Genomic DNA, 22389 nt, shown 5'->3' with positions numbered 1-22389 from the left:
TCGCCGTTTCTGCAATATTGTTATCACAACAATTTAGTCTAGTCTGTGGAAAACTTTGTTGCTGAATAAAAGACTAGCTAGTTAACACAACTATGGTTAGTTAGCGATTTAGTTTACAAAAGAAGGTATCAAAAGTAATCTACAAAAATAATTCAATTGGCAGCGGTGGGATTGGAACCCACGCCTCTTTCGAGACTGGTGCCTAAAACCAGCGCCTTAGACCGCTCTGCCACGCTACCGTTTCTGCAATATTGTTATCACAACAATTTAGTCTAGTCTGTGGAAAACTTTGTTGCTGAATTAAAGACTAGCTAGTCACCACAACTATGGTTAGTTAAAAATAAACTGCTGGTCCGTATGGGGCTCGAACCCATGACCTTAGCGTTATTACCACCACGCTCTGCCGACTGAGCTAACGGACCAACTGATACACAACTACAGCGATTTAGTTTACAAAAGAAGGTAGCAAAAGTAACCTACAAAAATAATTCAATTGGCAGCGGTGGGATTCGAACCCACGCCTCTTTCGAGACTGGTGCCTAAAACCAGCGCCTTAGACCGCTCGGCCACGCTACCGTTTCTGCAATATTGTTATCACAACAACTCAGTCTAGTCTGTGGAAAACTTTGTTGCTGAATAAAAAACTAGCTAGTCAACACAACTATGGTTAGTTAAAAATTAACTTTTGGTCCGTATGGGGCTCGAACCCATGACCTTAGCGTTATTAGCACCACGCTCTGCCGACTGAGCTAACGGACCAACTGATATACAACTACAGCGATTTAGTTTACAAAAGAAGGTATCAAAAGTAACCTACAAAAATAATTCAATTGGCAGCGGTGGGATTCGAACCCACGCCTCTTTCGAGACTGGTGCCTAAAACCAGCGCCTTAGACCGCTCGCCGTTTCTGCAATATTGTTATCACAACAATTTAGTCTAGTCTGTGGAAAACTTTGTTGCTGAAAAAAAGACTAGCTAGTTAACACAACTATGGTTAGTTAGCGATTTAGTTTACAAAAGAAGGTATCAAAAGTAATCTACAAAAATAATTCAATTGGCAGCGGTGGGATTGGAACCCACGCCTCTTTCGAGACTGGTGCCTAAAACCAGCGCCTTAGACCGCTCTGCCACGCTACCGTTTCTGCAATATTGTTATCACAACAATTTAGTCTAGTCTGTGGAAAACTTTGTTGCTGAATTAAAGACTAGCTAGTCACCACAACTATGGTTAGTTAAAAATAAACTGCTGGTCCGTATGGGGCTCGAACCCATGACCTTAGCGTTATTACCACCACGCTCTGCCGACTGAGCTAACGGACCAACTGATACACAACTACAGCGATTTAGTTTACAAAAGAAGGTAGCAAAAGTAACCTACAAAAATAATTCAATTGGCAGCGGTGGGATTCGAACCCACGCCTCTTTCGAGACTGGTGCCTAAAACCAGCGCCTTAGACCGCTCGGCCACGCTACCGTTTCTGCAATATTGTTATCACAACAACTCAGTCTAGTCTGTGGAAAACTTTGTTGCTGAATAAAAAACTAGCTAGTCAACACAACTATGGTTAGTTAAAAATTAACTACTGGTCCGTATGGGGCTCGAACCCATGACCTTAGCGTTATTAGCACCACGCTCTGCCGGCTGAGCTAACGGACCAACTGATATACCACTACAGCGATTTAGTTTACAAAAGAAGGTATCAAAAGTAACCTACAAAAATATTTCAATTGACCGCGGTGGGATTCGAACCCACGCCTCTTTCGAGACTGGTGCCTAAAACCAGCGCCTTAGACCGCTCGCCGTTTCTGCAATATTGTTATCACAACAATTTAGTCTAGTCTGTGGAAAACTTTGTTGCTGAATAAAAGACTAGCTAGTTAACACAACTATGGTTAGTTAGCGATTTAGTTTACAAAAGAAGGTATCAAAAGTAATCTACAAAAATAATTCAATTGGCAGCGGTGGGATTGGAACCCACGCCTCTTTCGAGACTGGTGCCTAAAACCAGCGCCTTAGACCGCTCGGCCACGCTACCGTTTCTGCAATATTGTTATCACAACACCTCAGTCTAGTCTGTGGAGGACCTTGTTGCTGAATAAAAGGCTAGCTAGTCAACACAACTATGGTTAGTTAAAAATAAACTGCTGGTCCGTATGGGGCTCGAACCCATGACCTTAGCGTTATTAGCACCACGCTCTGCCGACTGAGCTAACGGACCAACTGATATACAACTACAGCGGTTTAGTTTACAAAAGAAGGTATAAAAAGTAACCTACAAAAATAATTCAATTGGCAGCGGTGGGATTCGAACCCACGCCTCTTTCGAGACTGGTGCCTAAAACCAGCGCCTTAGACCGCTCGCCGTTTCTGCAATATTGTTATCACAACAATTTAGTCTAGTCTGTGGAAAACTTTGTTGCTGAATAAAAGACTAGCTAGTTAACACAACTATGGTTAGTTAAAAATAAACTGCTGGTCCGTATGGGGCTCGAACCCATGACCCACGACAACTACAGCGATTTAGTTTACAAAAGAAGGTATCAAAAGTAACCTACAAAAATATTTCAATTGGCAGCGGTGGGATTCGAACCCACGCCTCTTTCGAGACTGGTGCCTAAAACCAGCGCCTTAGACCGCTCGGCCACGCTACCATTTCTGCAATATTGTTATCACAACAATTAGTCAAGTCTGTTGAGAACGTTTTTGCTGAATAAAAGACAAGCTGGTCAACACAACTGCATTGACGGTTATTTAAAAATAAACTTTTGGTCCGTATGGGGCTCGAACCCATGACCTTAGCGTTATTAGCACCACGCTCTGCCGACTGAGCTAACGGACCAACTGATATACAACTACAGCGATTTAGTTTACAAAAGAAGGTATCAAAAGTAACCTACAAAAATAATTCAATTGGCAGCGGTGGGATTCGAACCCACGCCTCTTTCGAGACTGGTGCCTAAAACCAGCGCCTTAGACCGCTCGCCGTTTCTGCAATATTGTTATCACAACAATTTAGTCTAGTCTGTGGAAAACTTTGTTGCTGAATAAAAGACTAGCTAGTTAACACAACTATGGTTAGTTAGCGATTTAGTTTACAAAAGAAGGTATCAAAAGTAACCTACAAAAATAATTCAATTGGCAGCGGTGGGATTGGAACCCACGCCTCTTTCGAGACTGGTGCCTAAAACCAGCGCCTTAGACCGCTGGGCCACGCCACCGTTTCTGCAATATTGTTATCACAACAACTCAGTCTAGTCTGTGGAGGACCTTGTTGCTGAATAAAAGACTAGCTAGTCAACACAACTATGGTTAGTTAAAAATAAACTGCTGGTCCGTATGGGGCTCGAACCCATGACCTTAGCGTTATTAGCACCACGCTCTGCCGACTGAGCTAACGGACCAACTGATATAAAACTACAGCGATTTAGTTTACAAAAGAAGGTATCAAAAGTAACCTAAAAAAATAATTCAATTGGCAGCGGTGGGATTCGAACCCACGCCTCTTTCGAGACTGGTGCTTAAAACCAGCGCCTTAGACCGCTCGGACGCGCTACCGTTTCTGCAATATTGTTATCACAACAACTCAGTCTAGTCTGTGGAGAACTTTGTTCTTGAATAAAAGACTAGCTAGTCAACAAAACTGCATTGACGGTTATTTAAAAATAAACTTTTGGTCCGTATGGGGCTCGAACCCATGACCTTAGCGTTATTAGCACCACGCTCTGCCGACTGAGCTAACGGACCAACTGATATACAACTACAGCGATTTAGTTTACAAAAGAAGGTATAAAAAGTAACCTACAAAAATAATTCAATTGGCAGCGGTGGGATTCGAACCCACGCCTCTTTCGAGACTGGTGCCTAAAACCAGCGCCTTAGACCGCTCGGCCACGCTACCGTTTCTGCAATATTGTTATCACAACAATTAGTCAAGTCTGTGGAGTACGTTTTTGCTGAATAAAAGACAAGCTGGTCAACACAACTGCATTGACGGTTCTTTAAAAATAAACTTTACGTCCGTATGGGGCTCGAACCCATGACCCTAGCGTTATTAGCACCACGCTCTGCCGACTGAGCTAACGGACCAACTGATATACAACTACAGCGATTTAGTTTACAAAAGAAGGTATCAAAAGTAACCTACAAAAATAATTCAATTGGCAGCGGTGGGATTCGAACCCACGCCTCTTTCGAGACTGGTGCCTAAAACCAGCGCCTTAGACCGCTCGGCCACGCTATCGTTTCTGCAATATTGTTATCACAACAATTAGTCAAGTCTGTGGAGAACGTTTTTGCTGAATAAAAGACTAGCTAGTCAACAAAACTGCATTGACGGTTATTTAAAAATACACTTTTGGTACGTATGGGGCTCGAACCCATGACCTTAGCGTTATTAGCACCACGCTCTGCCGACTGAGCTAACGGACCAACTGATATACAACTACAGCGATTTAGTTTACAAAAGAAGGTATAAAAAGTAACCTACAAAAAAAAATCAATTGGCAGCGGTTTGATTCGAACCCACTCCTCTTTCGAGACTGGTGCCTAAAACCAGCGCCTTAGACCGCTCGCCGTTTCTGCAATATTGTTATCACAACAATTTAGTCTAGTCTGTGGAAAACTTTGTTGCTGAATAAAAGACTAGCTAGTTAACACAACTATGGTTAGTTAAAAATAAACTGCTGGTCCGTATGGGGCTCGAACCCATGACCCACGACAACTACAGCGATTTAGTTTACAAAAGAAGGTATCAAAAGTAACCTACAAAAATATTTCAATTGGCAGCGGTGGGATTCGAACCCACGCCTCTTTCGAGACTGGTGCCTAAAACCAGCGCCTTAGACCGCTCGGCCACGCTACCATTTCTGCAATATTGTTATCACAACAATTAGTCAAGTCTGTTGAGAACGTTTTTGCTGAATAAAAGACAAGCTGGTCAACACAACTGCATTGACGGTTATTTAAAAATAAACTTTTGGTCCGTATGGGGCTCGAACCCATGACCTTAGCGTTATTAGCACCACGCTCTGCCGACTGAGCTAACGGACCAACTGATATACAACTACAGCGATTTAGTTTACAAAAGAAGGTATCAAAAGTAACCTACAAAAATAATTCAATTGACAGCGGTTTGATTCGAACCCACTCCTCTTTCGAGACTGGTGCCTAAAACCAGCGCCTTAGACCGCTCGCCGTTTCTGCAATATTGTTATCACAACAATTTAGTCTAGTCTGTGGAAAACTTTGTTGCTGAATAAAAGACTAGCTAGTTAACACAACTATGGTTAGTTAAAAATAAACTGCTGGTCCGTATGGGGCTCGAACCCATGACCCACGACAACTACAGCGATTTAGTTTACAAAAGAAGGTATCAAAAGTAACCTACAAAAATATTTCAATTGGCAGCGGTGGGATTCGAACCCACGCCTCTTTCGAGACTGGTGCCTAAAACCAGCGCCTTAGACCGCTCGGCCACGCTACCATTTCTGCAATATTGTTATCACAACAATTAGTCAAGTCTGTTGAGAACGTTTTTGCTGAATAAAAGACAAGCTGGTCAACACAACTGCATTGACGGTTATTTAAAAATAAACTTTTGGTCCGTATGGGGCTCGAACCCATGACCTTAGCGTTATTAGCACCACGCTCTGCCGACTGAGCTAACGGACCAACTGATATACAACTACAGCGATTTAGTTTACAAAAGAAGGTATCAAAAGTAACCTACAAAAATAATTCAATTGACAGCGGTGGGATTCGAACCCACGCCTCTTTCGAGACTGGTGCCTAAAACCAGCGCCTTAGACCGCTCGGCCACGCTACCGTTTCTGCAATATTGTTATCACAACAACTCAGGCTAGTCTGTGGAGAACTTTGTTCTTTAATAAAAGACTAGCTAGTCAACAAAACTGCATTGACGGTTATTTAAAAATAAACTTTTGGTCCGTATGGGGCTCGAACCCATGACCTTAGCGTTATTTGCACCACGCTCTGCCGACTGAGCTAACGGACCAACTGATATACAACTACAGCGATTTAGTTTACAAAAGAAGGTATCAAAAGTAACCTACAAAAATAATTCAATTGACAGCGGTGGGATTCGAACCCACGCCTCTTTCGAGACTGGTGCCTAAAACCAGCGCCTTAGACCGCTCGGCCACGCTACCGTTTCTGCAATATTGTTATCACAACAATTGGTCAAGTCTGTGGAGGACGTTTTTGCTGAATAAAAGACTAGCCAGTCAACAAAACTGCATTGACGGTTATTTAGAAATAAACTTTTGGTCCGTATGGGGCTCGAACCCATGACCTTAGCGTTATTAGCACCACGCTCTGCCGACTGAGCTAACGGACCAACTGATATATAACTACAGCGATTTAGTTTACAAAAGAAGGTATAAAAAGTAACCTACAAAAAAAAATCAATTTGCAGCGGTTTGATTCGAACCCACGCCTCTTTCGAGACTGGTGCCTAAAACCAGCGCCTTAGACCGCTCGCCGTTTCTGCAATATTGTTATCACAACAATTTAGTCTAGTCTGTGGAAAACTTTGTTGCTGAATAAAAGACTAGCTAGTTAACACAACTATGGTTAGTTAAAAATAAACTGCTGGTCCGTATGGGGCTCGAACCCATGACGCACGACAACTACAGCGATTTAGTTTACAAAAGAAGGTATCAAAAGTAACCTACAAAAATATTGCGATTGGCAGCGGTGGGATTCGAACCCACGCCTCTTTCGAGACTGGTGCCTAAAACCAGCGCCTTAGACCGCTCGGCCACGCAACCGTTTCTGCAATATTGTTATCACAACAATTAGTCAAGTCTGTTGAGAACGTTTTTGCTGAATAAAAGACAAGCTGGTCAACACAACTGCATTGACGGTTATTTAAAAATAAACTTTTGGTATGTATGGGGCTCGAACCCATGACCTTAGCGTTATTAGCACCACGCTCTGCCGACTGAGCTAACGGACCAACTGATATACAACTACAGCGATTTAGTTTACAAAAGAAGGTATCAAAAGTAACCTACAAAAATAATTCAATTGACAGCGGTGGGATTCGAACCCACGCCTCTTTCGAGACTGGTGCCTAAAACCAGCGCCTTAGACCGCTCGGCCACGCTACCGTTTCTGCAATATTGTTATCACAACAACTCAGGCTAGTCTGTGGAGAACTTTGTTCTTGAATAAAAGGCTAGCTAGTCAACAAAACTGCATTGACGGTTATTTAAAAATAAACTTTTGGTCCGTATGGGGCTCGAACCCATGACCTTAGCGTTATTAGCACCACGCTCTGCCGACTGAGCTAACGGACCAACTGATATACAACTACAGCGATTTAGTTTACAAAAGAAGGTATCAAAAGTAACCTACAAAAATAATTCAATTGGCAGCGGTGGGATTCGAACCCACCGCAACCCACTGCAATATTGTTATCACAACAATTAGTCAAGTCTGTGGAGAACGTTTTTGCTGAATAAAAGACTAGCTAGTCAACAAAACTGCATTGACGGTTATTTAAAAATAAACTTTTGGTCCGTATGGGGCTCAAACCCATGACCTTAGCGTTATTAGCACCACGCTTTGCCGACTGAGCTAACGGACCAACTGATATACAACTACAGCGATTTAGTTTACAAAAGAAGGTATCAAAAGTAATCTACAAAAATAATTCAATTGGCAGCGGTGGGATTCGAACCCACGCCTCTTTCGAGACTGGTGCCTAAAACCAGCGCCTTAGACCGCTCGGCCACGCTACCGTTTCTGCAATATTGTTATCACAACAATTAGTTAAGTCTGTGGAGAACGTTTTTGCTGGATAAAAGACTAGCTAGTCAACAAAACTGCATTGACGGTTATTTAAAAATAAACTTTTTGTCCGTATGGGGCTCGAACCCATGACCTTAGCGTTATTAGCACCACGCTCTGCCGACTGAGCTAACGGACCAACTGATATACAACTACAGCGATTTAGTTTACAAAAGAAGGTATCAAAAGTAACCTACAAAAATAATTCAATTGGCAGCGGTGGGATTCGAACCCACGCCTCTTTCGAGACTGGTGCCTAAAACCAGCGCCTTAGACCGCTCGCCGTTTCTGCAATATTGGTATCACAACAATTTAGTCTAGTCTGTGGAAAACTTTGTTGCTGAATAAAAGACTAGCTAGTTAACACAACTATGGTTAGTTAAAAATAAACTGCTGGTCCGTATGGGGCTCGATCCCATGACCCATGACAACTACAGCGATTTAGTTTACAAAAGAAGGTATCAAAAGTAACCTACAAAAATATTGCTATTGGCAGCGGTGGGATTCGAACCCACGCCTCTTTCGAGACTGGTGCCTAAAACCAGCGCCTTAGACCGCTCGGCCACGCTACCATTTCTGCAATATTGTTATCACAACAATTAGTCAAGTCTGTTGAGAACGTTTTTGCTGAATAAAAGACAAGCTGGTCAACACAACTGCATTGACGGTTCTTTGAAAATAAACTTTAGGTCCGTATGGGGCTCAAACACATGACCTTAGCGTTATTAGCACCACGCTTTGCCGACTGAGCTAACGGACCAACTGATATACAACTACAGCGATTTAGTTTACAAAAGAAGGTATCAAAAGTAATCTACAAAAATAATTCAATTGGCAGCGGTGGGATTCGAACCCACGCCTCTTTCGAGACTGGTGCCTAAAACCAGCGCCTTAGACCGCTCGGCCACGCTACCGTTTCTGCAATATTGTTATCACAACAATTAGTTAAGTCTGTGGAGAACGTTTTTGCTGGATAAAAGACTAGCTAGTCAACAAAACTGTATTGACGGTTATTTAAAAATAAACTTTTGGTCCGTATGGGGCTCGAACCCATGACCTTAGAGTTATTAGCACCACGCTCTGCCGACTGAGCTAACGGACCAACTGATATACAACTACAGCGATTTAGTTTACAAAAGAAGGTATCAAAAGTAACCTACAAAAATAATTCAATTGGCAGCGGTGGGATTCGAACCCACGCCTCTTTCGAGACTGGTGCCTAAAACCAGCGCCTTAGACCGCTCGCCGTTTCTGCAATATTGGTATCACAACAATTTAGTCTAGTCTGTGGAAAACTTTGTTGCTGAATAAAAGACTAGCTAGTTAACACAACTATGGTTAGTTAAAAATAAACTGCTGGTCCGTATGGGGCTCGATCCCATGACCCATGACAACTACAGCGATTTAGTTTACAAAAGAAGGTATCAAAAGTAACCTACAAAAATATTGCGATTGGCAGCGGTGGGATTCGAACCCACGCCTCTTTCGAGACTGGTGCCTAAAACCAGCGCCTTAGACCGCTCGGCCACGCTACCATTTCTGCAATATTGTTATCACAACAATTAGTCAAGTCTGTTGAGAACGTTTTTGCTGAATAAAAGACAAGCTGGTCAACACAACTGCATTGACGGTTCTTTAAAAATAAACTTTAGGTCCGTATGGGGCTCGAACCCATGACCTTAGCGTTATTAGCACCACGCTCTGCCGACTGAGCTAACGGACCAACTGATATACAACTACAGCGATTTAGTTTACAAAAGAAGGTATCAAAAGTAACCTACAAAAATAATTCAATTGGCAGCGGTGGGATTCGAACCCACGACTCTTTCGAGACTGGTGCCTAAAACCAGCGCCTTAGACCGCTCGGCCACGCTACCGTTTCTGCAATATTGTTATCACAACAATTAGTCAAGTCTGTTGAGAACGTTTTTGCTGAATAAAAGACAAGCTGGTCAACACAACTGCATTGACGGTTCTTTAAAAATAAACTTTAGGTCCGTATGGGGCTCGAACCCATGACCTTAGCGTTATTAGCACCACGCTCTGCCGACTGAGCTAACGGACCAACTGATATACAACTACAGCGATTTAGTTTACAAAAGAAGGTATCAAAAGTAACCTACAAAAATAATTCAATTGGCAGCGGTGGGATTCGAACCCACGACTCTTTCGAGACTGGTGCCTAAAACCAGCGCCTTAGACCGCTCGGCCACGCTACCAATTCTGCAATATTGTTATCACAACAATTGGTCAAGTCTGTGGAGGACGTTTTTGCTGAATAAAAGACTAGCCAGTCAACAAAACTGCATTGACGGTTATTTAAAAATAAACTTTTGGTCCGTATGGGGCTCGAAGCCATGACCTTAGCGTTATTAGCACCACGCTCTGCCGACTGAGCTAACGGACCAACTGATATATAACTACAGCGATTTAGTTTACAAAAGAAGGTATCAAAAGTAACCTACAAAAATAATTCAATTGGCACATTGGGATTGGAACCCACGCCTCTTCAAAGACTGGTGCCTAAAACCAGCGCCTTGGACCGCTCGGCCACGCTACCGTTTCTGCAATATTGTTATCACACCAATTAGTCAATTCTGTGGAGAACGTTTTTGCTGAATAAAAGACAAGCTGGTCAACACAACTGCATTGACGGTAATTAAAAAATAAACTTTTGGTCCGTATGGGGCTCGAACCCATGACCTTATCGTTATTAGCACCACGCTCTGCCGACTGAGCTAACGGACCAACTGATATACAACTACAGCGATTTAGTTTACAAAAGAAGGTATAAAAAGTAACCTACAAAAATAATTCAATTGGCAGCGGTTTGATTCGAACCCACGCCTCTTCAGAGACTGGTGCCTAAAACCAGCGCCTTGGACCGCTCGCCGTTTCTGCAATATTGTTATCACAACAATTTAGTCTAGTCTGTGGAAAACTTTGTTGCTGAATAAAAGACTAGCTAGTTAACACAACTATGGTTAGTTGAAAATAAACTGCTGGTCCGTATGGGGCTCGAACCCATGACCTTAGCGTTATTAGCACCACGCTCTGCCGACTGAGCTAACGGACCAACTGATATACATCTACAGCGATTTAGTTTACAAAAGAAGGTTTTAAAAGTAACTTACAAAAATAATTCAATTGGCAGCGGTGGGATTCGAACCCACGCCTCTTTCGAGACTGGTGCCTAAAACCAGCGCCTTAGACCGCTCGGCCACGCTACCGTTTCTGCAATATTGTTATCACAACAATTAGTTAAGTCTGTGGAGAACGTTTTTGCTGGATAAAAGACTAGCTAGTCAACAAAACTGTATTGACGGTTATTTAAAAATAAACTTTTGGTCCGTATGGGGCTCGAACCCATGACCTTAGAGTTATTAGCACCACGCTCTGCCGACTGAGCTAACGGACCAACTGATATACAACTACAGCGATTTAGTTTACAAAAGAAGGTATCAAAAGTAACCTACAAAAATAATTCAATTGGCAGCGGTGGGATTCGAACCCACGCCTCTTTCGAGACTGGTGCCTAAAACCAGCGCCTTAGACCGCTCGCCGTTTCTGCAATATTGGTATCACAACAATTTAGTCTAGTCTGTGGAAAACTTTGTTGCTGAATAAAAGACTAGCTAGTTAACACAACTATGGTTAGTTAAAAATAAACTGCTGGTCCGTATGGGGCTCGATCCCATGACCCATGACAACTACAGCGATTTAGTTTACAAAAGAAGGTATCAAAAGTAACCTACAAAAATATTGCGATTGGCAGCGGTGGGATTCGAACCCACGCCTCTTTCGAGACTGGTGCCTAAAACCAGCGCCTTAGACCGCTCGGCCACGCTACCATTTCTGCAATATTGTTATCACAACAATTAGTCAAGTCTGTTGAGAACGTTTTTGCTGAATAAAAGACAAGCTGGTCAACACAACTGCATTGACGGTCTTTAAAAATAAACTTTAGGTCCGTATGGGGCTCGAACCCATGACCTTAGCGTTATTAGCACCACGCTCTGCCGACTGAGCTAACGGACCAACTGATATACAACTACAGCGATTTAGTTTACAAAAGAAGGTATCAAAAGTAACCTACAAAAATAATTCAATTGGCAGCGGTGGGATTCGAACCCACGCCTCTTTCGAGACTGGTGCCTAAAACCAGCGCCTTAGACCGCTCGGCCACGCTACCGTTTCTGCAATATTGTTATCACAACAATTGGTCAAGTCTGTGGAGGACGTTTTTGCTGAATAAAAGACTAGCCAGTCGACAAAACTGCATTGACGGTTATCTAAAAATAAACTTTTGGTCCGTATGGGGCTCGAACCCATGACCTTAGCGTTATTAGCACCACGCTCTGCCGACTGAGCTAACGGACCAACTGATATATAACTACAGCGATTTAGTTTACAAAAGAAGGTATCAAAAGTAACCTACAAAAATAATTCAATTGGCACATTGGGATTGGAACCCACGCCTCTTCAAAGACTGGTGCCTAAAACCAGCGCCTTGGACCGCTCGGCCACGCTACCGTTTCTGCAATATTGTTATCACACCAATTAGTCAATTCTGTGGAGAACGTTTTTGCTGAATAAAAGACAAGCTGGTCAACACAACTGCATTGACGGTAATTAAAAAATAAACTTTTGGTCCGTATGGGGCTCGAACCCATGACCTTAGCGTTATTAGCACCACGCTCTGCCGACTGAGCTAACGGACCAACTGATATACAACTACAGCGATTTAGTTTACAAAAGAAGGTATAAAAAGTAACCTACAAAAATAATTCAATTGGCAGCGGTTTGATTCGAACCCACGCCTCTTCAGAGACTGGTGCCTAAAACCAGCGCCTTGGACCGCTCGCCGTTACTGCAATATTGTTATCACAACAATTTAGTCTAGTCTGTGGAAAACTTTGTTGCTGAATAAAAGACTAGCTAGTTAACACAACTATGGTTAGTTGAAAATAAACTGCTGGTCCGTATGGGGCTCGAACCCATGACCTTAGCGTTATTAGCACCACGCTCTGCCGACTGAGCTAACGGACCAACTGATATACATCTACAGCGATTTAGTTTACAAAAGAAGGTTTTAAAAGTAACTTACAAAAATAATTCAATTGGCAGCGGTGGGATTCGAACCCACGCCTCTTTCGAGACTGGTGCCTAAAACCAGCGCCTTAGACCGCTCGCCGTTTCTGCAATATTGTTATCACAACAATTTAGTCAAGTCTGTGGAAAACTTTGTTGCTGAATAAAAGACTAGCTAGTTAACACAACTATGGTTAGTTAAAAATAAACTGCTGGTCCGTATGGGGCTCGAACCCATGACCCATGACAACTACAGCGATTTAGTTTACAAAAGAAGGTATCAAAAGTAACCTACAAAAATATTTCAATTGGCAGCGGTGGGATTCGAACCCACGCCTCTTTCGAGACTGGTGCCTAAAACCAGCGCCTTAGACCGCTCGGCCACGCTACCGTTTTTGCAATATTGTTATCACAACAATTGGTCAAGTCTGTGGAGGACGTTTTTGCTGAATAAAAGACTAGCCAGTCAACAAAACTGCATTGACGGTTATTTAAAAATAAACTTTTGGTCCGTATGGGGCTCGAACCCACGACCTTAGCGTTATTAGCACCACGCTCTGCCGACTGAGCTAACGGACCAAATGATATACAACTACAGCGATTTAGTTTACAAAAGAAGGTATAAAAAGTAACCTACAAAAATCATTCAATTGGCAGCGGTTTGATTCGAACCCACGCCTCTTTCGAGACTGGTGCCTAAAACCAGCGCCTTAGACCGCTCGCCGTTTCTGCAATATTGTTATCACAACAATTTAGTCTAGTCTGTGGAAAACTTTGTTGCTGAATAAAAGACTAGCTAGTTAACACAACTATGGTTAGTTAAAAATAAACTGCTGGTCCGTATGGGGCTCGAACCCATGACCCACGACAACTACAGCGAATTAGTTTACAAAAGAAGGTATCAAAAGTAACCTACAAAAATATTTCAATTGGCAGCGGTGGGATTCGAACCCACGCCTCTTTCGAGACTGGTGCCTAAAACCAGCGCCTTAGACCGCTCGGCCACGCAACCATTTCTGCAATATTGTTATCACAACAATTAGTCAAGTCTGTTGAGAACGTTTTTGCTGAATAAAAGACAAGCTGGTCAACACAACTGCATTGACGGTTATTTAAAAATAAACTTTTGGTCCGTATGGGGCTCGAACCCATGACCTTAGCGTTATTAGCACCACGCTCTGCCGACTGAGCTAACGGACCAACTGATATACAACTACAGCGATTTAGTTTACAAAAGAAGGTATCAAAAGTAACCTACAAAAATAATTCAATTGGCAGCGGTGGGATTCGAACCCACCGCAACCCACTGCAATATTGTTATCACAACAATTAGTCAAGTCTGTGGAGAACGTTTTTGCTGAATAAAAGACTAGCTAGTCAACAAAACTGCATTGACGGTTATTTAAAAATAAACTTTTGGTCCGTATGGGGCTCAAACCCATGACCTTAGCGTTATTAGCACCACGCTTTGCCGACTGAGCTAACGGACCAACTGATATACAACTACAGCGATTTAGTTTACAAAAGAAGGTATCAAAAGTAATCTACAAAAATAATTCAATTGGCAGCGGTGGGATTCGAACCCACGCCTCTTTCGAGACTGGTGCCTAAAACCAGCGCCTTAGACCGCTCGGCCACGCTACCGTTTCTGCAATATTGTTATCACAACAACTCAGGCTAGTCTGTGGAGAACTTTGTTCTTGAATAAAAGGCTAGCTAGTCAACAAAACTGCATTGACGGTTATTTAAAAATAAACTTTTGGTCCGTATGGGGCTCGAACCCATGACCTTAGCGTTATTAGCACCACGCTCTGCCGACTGAGCTAACGGACCAACTGATATACAACTACAGCGATTTAGTTTACAAAAGAAGGTATCAAAAGTAACCTACAAAAATAATTCAATTGGCAGCGGTGGGATTCGAACCCACCGCAACCCACTGCAATATTGTTATCACAACAATTAGTCAAGTCTGTGGAGAACGTTTTTGCTGAATAAAAGACTAGCTAGTCAACAAAACTGCATTGACGGTTATTTAAAAATAAACTTTTGGTCCGTATGGGGCTCAAACCCATGACCTTAGCGTTATTAGCACCACGCTTTGCCGACTGAGCTAACGGACCAACTGATATACAACTACAGCGATTTAGTTTACAAAAGAAGGTATCAAAAGTAATCTACAAAAATAATTCAATTGGCAGCGGTGGGATTCGAACCCACGCCTCTTTCGAGACTGGTGCCTAAAACCAGCGCCTTAGACCGCTCGGCCACGCTACCGTTTCTGCAATATTGTTATCACAACAACTCAGGCTAGTCTGTGGAGAACTTTGTTCTTGAATAAAAGGCTAGCTAGTCAACAAAACTGCATTGACGGTAATTAAAAAATAAACTTTTGGTACGTATGGGGCTCGAACCCATGACCTTAGCGTTATTAGCACCACGCTCTGCCGACTGAGCTAACGGACCAACTGATATACAACTACAGCGATTTAGTTTACAAAAGAAGGTATCAAAAGTAACCTACAAAAATAATTCAATTGGCAGCGGTGGGATTCGAACCCACCGCAACCCACTGCAATATTGTTATCACAACAATTAGTCAAGTCTGTGGAGAAGTTTTTGCTGAATAAAAGACTAGCTAGTCAACAAAACTGCATTGACGGTTATTTAAAAATAAACTTTTGGTCCGTATGGGGCTCAAACCCATGACCTTAGCGTTATTAGCACCACGCTTTGCCGACTGAGCTAACGGACCAACTGATATACAACTACAGCGATTTAGTTTACAAAAGAAGGTATCAAAAGTAATCTACAAAAATAATTCAATTGGCAGCGGTGGGATTCGAACCCACGCCTCTTTCGAGACTGGTGCCTAAAACCAGCGCCTTAGACCGCTCGGCCACGCTACCATTTCTGCAATATTGTTATCACAACAATTAGTCAAGTCTGTTGAGAACGTTTTTGCTGAATAAAAGACAAGCTGGTCAACACAACTGCATTGACGGTTCTTTAAAAATAAACTTTATGTCCGTATGGGGCTCAAACCCATGACCTTAGCGTTATTAGCACCACGCTTTGCCGACTGAGCTAACGGACCAACTGATATACAACTACAGCGATTTAGTTTACAAAAGAAGGTATCAAAAGTAATCTACAAAAATAATTCAATTGGCAGCGGTGGGATTCGAACCCACGCCTCTTTCGAGACTGGTTCCTAAAACCAGCGCCTTAGACCGCTCGGCCACGCTACCGTTTCTGCAATATTGTTATCACAACAATTAGTTAAGTCTGTGGAGAACGTTTTTGCTGGATAAAAGACTAGCTAGTCAACAAAACTGTATTGACGGTTATTTAAAAATAAACTTTTGGTCCGTATGGGGCTCGAACCCATGACCTTAGAGTTATTAGCACCACGCTCTGCCGACTGAGCTAACGGACCAACTGATATACAACTACAGCGATTTAGTTTACAAAAGAAGGTATCAAAAGTAACCTACAAAAATAATTCAATTGGCAGCGGTGGGATTCGAACCCACGCCTCTTTCGAGACTGGTGCCTAAAACCAGCGCCTTAGACCGCTCGCCGTTTCTGCAATATTGGTATCACAACAATTTAGTCTAGTCTGTGGAAAACTTTGTTGCTGAATAAAAGACTAGCTAGTTAACACAACTATGGTTAGTTAAAAATAAACTGCTGGTCCGTATGGGGCTCGATCCCATGACCCATGACAACTACAGCGATTTAGTTTACAAAAGAAGGTATCAAAAGTAACCTACAAAAATATTGCGATTGGCAGCGGTGGGATTCGAACCCACGCCTCTTTCGAGACTGGTGCCTAAAACCAGCGCCTTAGACCGCTCGGCCACGCTACCATTTCTGCAATATTGTTATCACAACAATTAGTCAAGTCTGTTGAGAACGTTTTTGCTGAATAAAAGACAAGCTGGTCAACACAACTGCATTGACGGTTCTTTAAAAATAAACTTAAGGTCCGTATGGGGCTCGAACCCATGACCTTAGCGTTATTAGCACCACGCTCTGCCGACTGAGCTAACGGACCAACTGATATACAACTACAGCGATTTAGTTTACAAAAGAAGGTATCAAAAGTAACCTACAAAAATAATTCAATTGGCAGCGGTGGGATTCGAACCCACGCCTCTTTCGAGACTGGTGCCTAAAACCGGTGCCTTAGACCGCTCGGCCACGCTACCGTTTCTGCAATATTGTTATCACAACAATTGGTCAAGTCTGTGGAGGACGTTTTTGCTGAATAAAAGACTAGCCAGTCAACAAAACTGCATTGACGGTTATTTAAAAATAAACTTTTGGTCCGTATGGGGCTTGAACCCATGACCTTAGCGTTATTAGCACCACGCTCTGCCGAGTGAGCTAACGGACCAACTGATATATAACTACAGCGATTTAGTTTACAAAAGAAGGTATCAAAAGTAACCTACAAAAATAATTCAATTGGCACATTGGGATTGGAACCCACGCCTCTTCAAAGACTGGTGCCTAAAACCAGCGCCTTGGACCGCTCGGCCACGCTACCGTTTCTGCAATATTGTTATCACACCAATTAGTCAATTCTGTGGAGAACGTTTTTGCTGAATAAAAGACAAGCTGGTCAACACAACTGCATTGACGGTAATTAAAAAATAAACTTTTGGTCCGTATGGGGCTCGAACCCATGACCTTAGCGTTATTAGCACCACGCTCTGCCGACTGAGCTAACGGACCAACTGATATACAACTACAGCGATTTAGTTTACAAAAGAAGGTTTTAAAAGTAACTTACAAAAATAATTCAATTGGCAGCGGTGGGATTCGAACCCACGCCTCTTTCGAGACTGGTGCCTAAAACCAGCGCCTTAGACCGCTCGCCGTTTCTGCAATATTGTTATCACAACAATTTAGTCTAGTCTGTGGAAAACTTTGTTGCTGAATAAAAGACTAGCTAGTTAACACAACTATGGTTAGTTAAAAATAAACTGCTGGTCCGTATGGGCCTCGAACCCATGACCCATGACAACTACAGCGATTTAGTTTACAAAAGAACGTATCAAAAGTAACCTACAAAAATATTTCAATTGGCAGCGGTGGGATTCGAACCCACGCCTCTTTCGAGACTGGTGCCTAAAACCAGCGCCTTAGACCGCTCGGCCACGCTACCATTTCTGCAATATTGTTATCACAACAATTAGTCAAGTCTGTTGAGAACGTTTTTGCTGAATAAAAGACAAGCTGGTCAACACAACTGCATTGAAGGTTCTTTAAAAATAACCTTTTGGTCCGTATGGGGCTCGAACCCATGACCTTAGCGTTATTAGCACCACGCTCTGCCGACTGAGCTAACGGACCAACTGATATACAACTACAGCGATTTAGTTTACAAAAGAAGGTATCAAAAGTAACCTACAAAAATATTTCAATTGGCAGCGGTGGGATTCGAACCCACGCCTCTTTCGAGACTGGTGCCTAAAACCAGCGCCTTAGACCGCTCGGCCACGCTACCGTTTCTGCAATATTGTTATCACAACAATTAGTCAAGTCTGTTGAGAACGTTTTTGCTGAATAAAAGACAAGCTGGTCAACACAACTGCATTGACGGTAATTAAAAAATAAACTTTTGGTCCGTATGGGGCTCGAACCCATGACCTTAGCGTTATTAGCACCACGCTCTGCCGACTGAGCTAACGGACCAACTGATATACAACTACAGCGATTTAGTTTACAAAAGAAGGTATCAAAAGTAACCTACAAAAATAATTCAATTGACAGCGGTGGGATTCGAACCCACGCCTCTTTCGAGACTGGTGCCTAAAACCAGCGCCTTAGACCGCTCGGCCACGCTACCGTTTCTGCAATATTGTTATCACAACAACTCAGGCTAGTCTGTGGAGAACTTTGTTCTTGAATAAAAGGCTAGCTAGTCAACAAAACTGCATTGACGGTTATTTAAAAATAAACTTTTGGTCCGTATGGGGCTCGAACCCATGACCTTAGCGTTATTAGCACCACGCTCTGCCGACTGAGCTAACGGACCAACTGATATACAACTACAGCGATTTAGTTTACAAAAGAAGGTATCAAAAGTAACCTACAAAAATAATTCAATTGGCAGCGGTGGGATTCGAACCCACCGCAACCCACTGCAATATTGTTATCACAACAATTAGTCAAGTCTGTGGAGAAGTTTTTGCTGAATAAAAGACTAGCTAGTCAACAAAACTGCATTGACGGTTATTTAAAAATAAACTTTTGGTCCGTATGGGGCTCAAACCCATGACCTTAGCGTTATTAGCACCACGCTTTGCCGACTGAGCTAACGGACCAACTGATATACAACTACAGCGATTTAGTTTACAAAAGAAGGTATCAAAAGTAATCTACAAAAATAATTCAATTGGCAGCGGTGGGATTCGAACCCACGCCTCTTTCGAGACTGGTGCCTAAAACCAGCGCCTTAGACCGCTCGGCCACGCTACCATTTCTGCAATATTGTTATCACAACAATTAGTCAAGTCTGTTGAGAACGTTTTTGCTGAATAAAAGACAAGCTGGTCAACACAACTGCATTGACGGTTCTTTAAAAATAAACTTTATGTCCGTATGGGGCTCAAACCCATGACCTTAGCGTTATTAGCACCACGCTTTGCCGACTGAGCTAACGGACCAACTGATATACAACTACAGCGATTTAGTTTACAAAAGAAGGTATCAAAAGTAATCTACAAAAATAATTCAATTGGCAGCGGTGGGATTCGAACCCACGCCTCTTTCGAGACTGGTTCCTAAAACCAGCGCCTTAGACCGCTCGGCCACGCTACCGTTTCTGCAATATTGTTATCACAACAATTAGTTAAGTCTGTGGAGAACGTTTTTGCTGGATAAAAGACTAGCTAGTCAACAAAACTGTATTGACGGTTATTTAAAAATAAACTTTTGGTCCGTATGGGGCTCGAACCCATGACCTTAGAGTTATTAGCACCACGCTCTGCCGACTGAGCTAACGGACCAACTGATATACAACTACAGCGATTTAGTTTACAAAAGAAGGTATCAAAAGTAACCTACAAAAATAATTCAATTGGCAGCGGTGGGATTCGAACCCACGCCTCTTTCGAGACTGGTGCCTAAAACCAGCGCCTTAGACCGCTCGCCGTTTCTGCAATATTGGTATCACAACAATTTAGTCTAGTCTGTGGAAAACTTTGTTGCTGAATAAAAGACTAGCTAGTTAACACAACTATGGTTAGTTAAAAATAAACTGCTGGTCCGTATGGGGCTCGATCCCATGACCCATGACAACTACAGCGATTTAGTTTACAAAAGAAGGTATCAAAAGTAACCTACAAAAATATTGCGATTGGCAGCGGTGGGATTCGAACCCACGCCTCTTTCGAGACTGGTGCCTAAAACCAGCGCCTTAGACCGCTCGGCCACGCTACCATTTCTGCAATATTGTTATCACAACAATTAGTCAAGTCTGTTGAGAACGTTTTTGCTGAATAAAAGACAAGCTGGTCAACACAACTGCATTGACGGTTCTTTAAAAATAAACTTAAGGTCCGTATGGGGCTCGAACCCATGACCTTAGCGTTATTAGCACCACGCTCTGCCGACTGAGCTAACGGACCAACTGATATACAACTACAGCGATTTAGTTTACAAAAGAAGGTATCAAAAGTAACCTACAAAAATAATTCAATTGGCAGCGGTGGGATTCGAACCCACGCCTCTTTCGAGACTGGTGCCTAAAACCGGTGCCTTAGACCGCTCGGCCACGCTACCGTTTCTGCAATATTGTTATCACAACAATTGGTCAAGTCTGTGGAGGACGTTTTTGCTGAATAAAAGACTAGCCAGTCAACAAAACTGCATTGACGGTTATTTAAAAATAAACTTTTGGTCCGTATGGGGCTCGAACCCATGACCTTAGCGTTATTAGCACCACGCTCTGCCGAGTGAGCTAACGGACCAACTGATATATAACTACAGCGATTTAGTTTACAAAAGAAGGTATCAAAAGTAACCTACAAAAATAATTCAATTGGCACATTGGGATTGGAACCCACGCCTCTTCAAAGACTGGTGCCTAAAACCAGCGCCTTGGACCGCTCGGCCACGCTACCGTTTCTGCAATATTGTTATCACACCAATTAGTCAATTCTGTGGAGAACGTTTTTGCTGAATAAAAGACAAGCTGGTCAACACAACTGCATTGACGGTAATTAAAAAATAAACTTTTGGTCCGTATGGGGCTCGAACCCATGACCTTAGCGTTATTAGCACCACGCTCTGCCGACTGAGCTAACGGACCAACTGATATACAACTACAGCGATTTAGTTTACAAAAGAAGGTTTTAAAAGTAACTTACAAAAATAATTCAATTGGCAGCGGTGGGATTCGAACCCACGCCTCTTTCGAGACTGGTGCCTAAAACCAGCGCCTTAGACCGCTCGCCGTTTCTGCAATATTGTTATCACAACAATTTAGTCTAGTCTGTGGAAAACTTTGTTGCTGAATAAAAGACTAGCTAGTTAACACAACTATGGTTAGTTAAAAATAAACTGCTGGTCCGTATGGGCCTCGAACCCATGACCCATGACAACTACAGCGATTTAGTTTACAAAAGAACGTATCAAAAGTAACCTACAAAAATATTTCAATTGGCAGCGGTGGGATTCGAACCCACGCCTCTTTCGAGACTGGTGCCTAAAACCAGCGCCTTAGACCGCTCGGCCACGCTACCATTTCTGCAATATTGTTATCACAACAATTAGTCAAGTCTGTTGAGAACGTTTTTGCTGAATAAAAGACAAGCTGGTCAACACAACTGCATTGAAGGTTCTTTAAAAATAACCTTTTGGTCCGTATGGGGCTCGAACCCATGACCTTAGCGTTATTAGCACCACGCTCTGCCGACTGAGCTAACGGACCAACTGATATACAACTACAGCGATTTAGTTTACAAAAGAAGGTATCAAAAGTAACCTACAAAAATATTTCAATTGGCAGCGGTGGGATTCGAACCCACGCCTCTTTCGAGACTGGTGCCTAAAACCAGCGCCTTAGACCGCTCGGCCACGCTACCGTTTCTGCAATATTGTTATCACAACAATTAGTCAAGTCTGTTGAGAACGTTTTTGCTGAATAAAAGACAAGCTGGTCAACACAACTGCATTGACGGTAATTAAAAAATAAACTTTTGGTCCGTATGGGGCTCGAACCCATGACCTTAGCGTTATTAGCACCACGCTCTGCCGACTGAGCTAACGGACCAACTGATATACAACTACAGCGATTTAGTTTACAAAAGAAGGTATCAAAAGTAACCTACAAAAATAATTCAATTGACAGCGGTGGGATTCGAACCCACGCCTCTTTCGAGACTGGTGCCTAAAACCAGCGCCTTAGACCGCTCGGCCACGCTACCGTTTCTGCAATATTGTTATCACAACAACTCAGGCTAGTCTG

The 22389-nt window shown here is 42.7% G+C and overlaps 1 protein-coding gene and 94 non-coding genes across 99 annotated transcripts in view; 1 reads left to right on the top strand and 94 right to left on the bottom strand.

Moving 5' to 3' along the window:
- LOC116613873 (centriolin) overlaps positions 1-22389 on the top strand; it is a 140608-nt gene that overhangs the window by 36794 nt on the left and 81425 nt on the right. The gene's annotated exons all lie outside the window — the stretch shown is intronic.
- On the bottom strand, positions 158-239 carry Trnal-uag. Its single transcript has one exon. It is a non-coding gene; the product is annotated as a tRNA-Leu (tRNA).
- Trnai-aau lies at positions 350-422 on the bottom strand. The gene has a single exon. It is a non-coding gene; the product is annotated as a tRNA-Ile (tRNA).
- Trnal-uag lies at positions 495-576 on the bottom strand. The gene has a single exon. It is a non-coding gene; the product is annotated as a tRNA-Leu (tRNA).
- Positions 687-759, bottom strand: Trnai-aau. The gene has a single exon. It is a non-coding gene; the product is annotated as a tRNA-Ile (tRNA).
- On the bottom strand, positions 1057-1138 carry Trnal-uag. The gene has a single exon. It is a non-coding gene; the product is annotated as a tRNA-Leu (tRNA).
- Trnai-aau lies at positions 1249-1321 on the bottom strand. The gene has a single exon. It is a non-coding gene; the product is annotated as a tRNA-Ile (tRNA).
- Trnal-uag lies at positions 1394-1475 on the bottom strand. The gene has a single exon. It is a non-coding gene; the product is annotated as a tRNA-Leu (tRNA).
- On the bottom strand, positions 1586-1658 carry Trnai-aau. The gene has a single exon. It is a non-coding gene; the product is annotated as a tRNA-Ile (tRNA).
- Trnal-uag lies at positions 1956-2037 on the bottom strand. Its single transcript has one exon. It is a non-coding gene; the product is annotated as a tRNA-Leu (tRNA).
- Positions 2148-2220, bottom strand: Trnai-aau. Its single transcript has one exon. It is a non-coding gene; the product is annotated as a tRNA-Ile (tRNA).
- On the bottom strand, positions 2572-2653 carry Trnal-uag. The gene has a single exon. It is a non-coding gene; the product is annotated as a tRNA-Leu (tRNA).
- Positions 2769-2841, bottom strand: Trnai-aau. The gene has a single exon. It is a non-coding gene; the product is annotated as a tRNA-Ile (tRNA).
- Positions 3139-3220, bottom strand: Trnal-uag. The gene has a single exon. It is a non-coding gene; the product is annotated as a tRNA-Leu (tRNA).
- Positions 3331-3403, bottom strand: Trnai-aau. The gene has a single exon. It is a non-coding gene; the product is annotated as a tRNA-Ile (tRNA).
- Positions 3674-3746, bottom strand: Trnai-aau. The gene has a single exon. It is a non-coding gene; the product is annotated as a tRNA-Ile (tRNA).
- Positions 3819-3900, bottom strand: Trnal-uag. The gene has a single exon. It is a non-coding gene; the product is annotated as a tRNA-Leu (tRNA).
- Trnai-aau lies at positions 4016-4088 on the bottom strand. Its single transcript has one exon. It is a non-coding gene; the product is annotated as a tRNA-Ile (tRNA).
- On the bottom strand, positions 4161-4242 carry Trnal-uag. The gene has a single exon. It is a non-coding gene; the product is annotated as a tRNA-Leu (tRNA).
- Trnai-aau lies at positions 4358-4430 on the bottom strand. Its single transcript has one exon. It is a non-coding gene; the product is annotated as a tRNA-Ile (tRNA).
- Positions 4782-4863, bottom strand: Trnal-uag. The gene has a single exon. It is a non-coding gene; the product is annotated as a tRNA-Leu (tRNA).
- On the bottom strand, positions 4979-5051 carry Trnai-aau. Its single transcript has one exon. It is a non-coding gene; the product is annotated as a tRNA-Ile (tRNA).
- Positions 5403-5484, bottom strand: Trnal-uag. The gene has a single exon. It is a non-coding gene; the product is annotated as a tRNA-Leu (tRNA).
- Positions 5600-5672, bottom strand: Trnai-aau. Its single transcript has one exon. It is a non-coding gene; the product is annotated as a tRNA-Ile (tRNA).
- Trnal-uag lies at positions 5745-5826 on the bottom strand. Its single transcript has one exon. It is a non-coding gene; the product is annotated as a tRNA-Leu (tRNA).
- Trnai-aau lies at positions 5943-6015 on the bottom strand. Its single transcript has one exon. It is a non-coding gene; the product is annotated as a tRNA-Ile (tRNA).
- On the bottom strand, positions 6088-6169 carry Trnal-uag. Its single transcript has one exon. It is a non-coding gene; the product is annotated as a tRNA-Leu (tRNA).
- Trnai-aau lies at positions 6285-6357 on the bottom strand. Its single transcript has one exon. It is a non-coding gene; the product is annotated as a tRNA-Ile (tRNA).
- Positions 6709-6790, bottom strand: Trnal-uag. The gene has a single exon. It is a non-coding gene; the product is annotated as a tRNA-Leu (tRNA).
- Positions 6906-6978, bottom strand: Trnai-aau. The gene has a single exon. It is a non-coding gene; the product is annotated as a tRNA-Ile (tRNA).
- Positions 7051-7132, bottom strand: Trnal-uag. The gene has a single exon. It is a non-coding gene; the product is annotated as a tRNA-Leu (tRNA).
- Positions 7249-7321, bottom strand: Trnai-aau. The gene has a single exon. It is a non-coding gene; the product is annotated as a tRNA-Ile (tRNA).
- Positions 7539-7611, bottom strand: Trnai-aau. Its single transcript has one exon. It is a non-coding gene; the product is annotated as a tRNA-Ile (tRNA).
- Positions 7684-7765, bottom strand: Trnal-uag. Its single transcript has one exon. It is a non-coding gene; the product is annotated as a tRNA-Leu (tRNA).
- On the bottom strand, positions 7881-7953 carry Trnai-aau. The gene has a single exon. It is a non-coding gene; the product is annotated as a tRNA-Ile (tRNA).
- Positions 8305-8386, bottom strand: Trnal-uag. Its single transcript has one exon. It is a non-coding gene; the product is annotated as a tRNA-Leu (tRNA).
- Trnal-uag lies at positions 8647-8728 on the bottom strand. The gene has a single exon. It is a non-coding gene; the product is annotated as a tRNA-Leu (tRNA).
- Trnai-aau lies at positions 8844-8916 on the bottom strand. Its single transcript has one exon. It is a non-coding gene; the product is annotated as a tRNA-Ile (tRNA).
- On the bottom strand, positions 9268-9349 carry Trnal-uag. Its single transcript has one exon. It is a non-coding gene; the product is annotated as a tRNA-Leu (tRNA).
- Positions 9465-9537, bottom strand: Trnai-aau. Its single transcript has one exon. It is a non-coding gene; the product is annotated as a tRNA-Ile (tRNA).
- Trnal-uag lies at positions 9610-9691 on the bottom strand. The gene has a single exon. It is a non-coding gene; the product is annotated as a tRNA-Leu (tRNA).
- Trnai-aau lies at positions 9807-9879 on the bottom strand. The gene has a single exon. It is a non-coding gene; the product is annotated as a tRNA-Ile (tRNA).
- Trnal-uag lies at positions 9952-10033 on the bottom strand. Its single transcript has one exon. It is a non-coding gene; the product is annotated as a tRNA-Leu (tRNA).
- Trnai-aau lies at positions 10149-10221 on the bottom strand. The gene has a single exon. It is a non-coding gene; the product is annotated as a tRNA-Ile (tRNA).
- Trnai-aau lies at positions 10490-10562 on the bottom strand. The gene has a single exon. It is a non-coding gene; the product is annotated as a tRNA-Ile (tRNA).
- On the bottom strand, positions 10818-10890 carry Trnai-aau. Its single transcript has one exon. It is a non-coding gene; the product is annotated as a tRNA-Ile (tRNA).
- Trnal-uag lies at positions 10963-11044 on the bottom strand. Its single transcript has one exon. It is a non-coding gene; the product is annotated as a tRNA-Leu (tRNA).
- Positions 11160-11232, bottom strand: Trnai-aau. Its single transcript has one exon. It is a non-coding gene; the product is annotated as a tRNA-Ile (tRNA).
- On the bottom strand, positions 11584-11665 carry Trnal-uag. Its single transcript has one exon. It is a non-coding gene; the product is annotated as a tRNA-Leu (tRNA).
- Trnai-aau lies at positions 11780-11852 on the bottom strand. Its single transcript has one exon. It is a non-coding gene; the product is annotated as a tRNA-Ile (tRNA).
- Trnal-uag lies at positions 11925-12006 on the bottom strand. The gene has a single exon. It is a non-coding gene; the product is annotated as a tRNA-Leu (tRNA).
- Positions 12122-12194, bottom strand: Trnai-aau. The gene has a single exon. It is a non-coding gene; the product is annotated as a tRNA-Ile (tRNA).
- Trnai-aau lies at positions 12463-12535 on the bottom strand. The gene has a single exon. It is a non-coding gene; the product is annotated as a tRNA-Ile (tRNA).
- Trnai-aau lies at positions 12791-12863 on the bottom strand. The gene has a single exon. It is a non-coding gene; the product is annotated as a tRNA-Ile (tRNA).
- Positions 13215-13296, bottom strand: Trnal-uag. The gene has a single exon. It is a non-coding gene; the product is annotated as a tRNA-Leu (tRNA).
- Trnai-aau lies at positions 13412-13484 on the bottom strand. The gene has a single exon. It is a non-coding gene; the product is annotated as a tRNA-Ile (tRNA).
- Positions 13836-13917, bottom strand: Trnal-uag. The gene has a single exon. It is a non-coding gene; the product is annotated as a tRNA-Leu (tRNA).
- Trnai-aau lies at positions 14033-14105 on the bottom strand. Its single transcript has one exon. It is a non-coding gene; the product is annotated as a tRNA-Ile (tRNA).
- On the bottom strand, positions 14323-14395 carry Trnai-aau. The gene has a single exon. It is a non-coding gene; the product is annotated as a tRNA-Ile (tRNA).
- Positions 14468-14549, bottom strand: Trnal-uag. The gene has a single exon. It is a non-coding gene; the product is annotated as a tRNA-Leu (tRNA).
- Trnai-aau lies at positions 14666-14738 on the bottom strand. The gene has a single exon. It is a non-coding gene; the product is annotated as a tRNA-Ile (tRNA).
- On the bottom strand, positions 14956-15028 carry Trnai-aau. The gene has a single exon. It is a non-coding gene; the product is annotated as a tRNA-Ile (tRNA).
- Positions 15101-15182, bottom strand: Trnal-uag. Its single transcript has one exon. It is a non-coding gene; the product is annotated as a tRNA-Leu (tRNA).
- Positions 15299-15371, bottom strand: Trnai-aau. The gene has a single exon. It is a non-coding gene; the product is annotated as a tRNA-Ile (tRNA).
- Trnai-aau lies at positions 15588-15660 on the bottom strand. The gene has a single exon. It is a non-coding gene; the product is annotated as a tRNA-Ile (tRNA).
- Positions 15733-15814, bottom strand: Trnal-uag. The gene has a single exon. It is a non-coding gene; the product is annotated as a tRNA-Leu (tRNA).
- Positions 15930-16002, bottom strand: Trnai-aau. The gene has a single exon. It is a non-coding gene; the product is annotated as a tRNA-Ile (tRNA).
- Trnal-uag lies at positions 16075-16156 on the bottom strand. Its single transcript has one exon. It is a non-coding gene; the product is annotated as a tRNA-Leu (tRNA).
- Trnai-aau lies at positions 16272-16344 on the bottom strand. Its single transcript has one exon. It is a non-coding gene; the product is annotated as a tRNA-Ile (tRNA).
- On the bottom strand, positions 16696-16777 carry Trnal-uag. The gene has a single exon. It is a non-coding gene; the product is annotated as a tRNA-Leu (tRNA).
- On the bottom strand, positions 16893-16965 carry Trnai-aau. The gene has a single exon. It is a non-coding gene; the product is annotated as a tRNA-Ile (tRNA).
- Positions 17038-17119, bottom strand: Trnal-uag. The gene has a single exon. It is a non-coding gene; the product is annotated as a tRNA-Leu (tRNA).
- Trnai-aau lies at positions 17235-17307 on the bottom strand. The gene has a single exon. It is a non-coding gene; the product is annotated as a tRNA-Ile (tRNA).
- Positions 17576-17648, bottom strand: Trnai-aau. The gene has a single exon. It is a non-coding gene; the product is annotated as a tRNA-Ile (tRNA).
- On the bottom strand, positions 18000-18081 carry Trnal-uag. The gene has a single exon. It is a non-coding gene; the product is annotated as a tRNA-Leu (tRNA).
- On the bottom strand, positions 18197-18269 carry Trnai-aau. The gene has a single exon. It is a non-coding gene; the product is annotated as a tRNA-Ile (tRNA).
- Trnal-uag lies at positions 18342-18423 on the bottom strand. Its single transcript has one exon. It is a non-coding gene; the product is annotated as a tRNA-Leu (tRNA).
- Positions 18539-18611, bottom strand: Trnai-aau. Its single transcript has one exon. It is a non-coding gene; the product is annotated as a tRNA-Ile (tRNA).
- Positions 18684-18765, bottom strand: Trnal-uag. The gene has a single exon. It is a non-coding gene; the product is annotated as a tRNA-Leu (tRNA).
- Positions 18882-18954, bottom strand: Trnai-aau. Its single transcript has one exon. It is a non-coding gene; the product is annotated as a tRNA-Ile (tRNA).
- Trnai-aau lies at positions 19171-19243 on the bottom strand. The gene has a single exon. It is a non-coding gene; the product is annotated as a tRNA-Ile (tRNA).
- Positions 19316-19397, bottom strand: Trnal-uag. Its single transcript has one exon. It is a non-coding gene; the product is annotated as a tRNA-Leu (tRNA).
- Positions 19513-19585, bottom strand: Trnai-aau. Its single transcript has one exon. It is a non-coding gene; the product is annotated as a tRNA-Ile (tRNA).
- Positions 19658-19739, bottom strand: Trnal-uag. The gene has a single exon. It is a non-coding gene; the product is annotated as a tRNA-Leu (tRNA).
- Positions 19855-19927, bottom strand: Trnai-aau. The gene has a single exon. It is a non-coding gene; the product is annotated as a tRNA-Ile (tRNA).
- Trnal-uag lies at positions 20279-20360 on the bottom strand. Its single transcript has one exon. It is a non-coding gene; the product is annotated as a tRNA-Leu (tRNA).
- Positions 20476-20548, bottom strand: Trnai-aau. Its single transcript has one exon. It is a non-coding gene; the product is annotated as a tRNA-Ile (tRNA).
- Positions 20621-20702, bottom strand: Trnal-uag. The gene has a single exon. It is a non-coding gene; the product is annotated as a tRNA-Leu (tRNA).
- On the bottom strand, positions 20818-20890 carry Trnai-aau. The gene has a single exon. It is a non-coding gene; the product is annotated as a tRNA-Ile (tRNA).
- On the bottom strand, positions 21159-21231 carry Trnai-aau. The gene has a single exon. It is a non-coding gene; the product is annotated as a tRNA-Ile (tRNA).
- Positions 21583-21664, bottom strand: Trnal-uag. Its single transcript has one exon. It is a non-coding gene; the product is annotated as a tRNA-Leu (tRNA).
- Positions 21780-21852, bottom strand: Trnai-aau. Its single transcript has one exon. It is a non-coding gene; the product is annotated as a tRNA-Ile (tRNA).
- Trnal-uag lies at positions 21925-22006 on the bottom strand. The gene has a single exon. It is a non-coding gene; the product is annotated as a tRNA-Leu (tRNA).
- Trnai-aau lies at positions 22122-22194 on the bottom strand. Its single transcript has one exon. It is a non-coding gene; the product is annotated as a tRNA-Ile (tRNA).
- On the bottom strand, positions 22267-22348 carry Trnal-uag. The gene has a single exon. It is a non-coding gene; the product is annotated as a tRNA-Leu (tRNA).

Source organism: Nematostella vectensis, chromosome 8 (genome assembly GCF_932526225.1).
Source record: "Nematostella vectensis chromosome 8, jaNemVect1.1, whole genome shotgun sequence".
In the NCBI taxonomy this organism is placed as follows: domain Eukaryota; kingdom Metazoa; phylum Cnidaria; class Anthozoa; order Actiniaria; family Edwardsiidae; genus Nematostella; species Nematostella vectensis.
The sequence above is the reverse complement of the archived record's forward strand: the minus strand, read 5'-3'. Positions and strand labels throughout refer to the sequence as shown.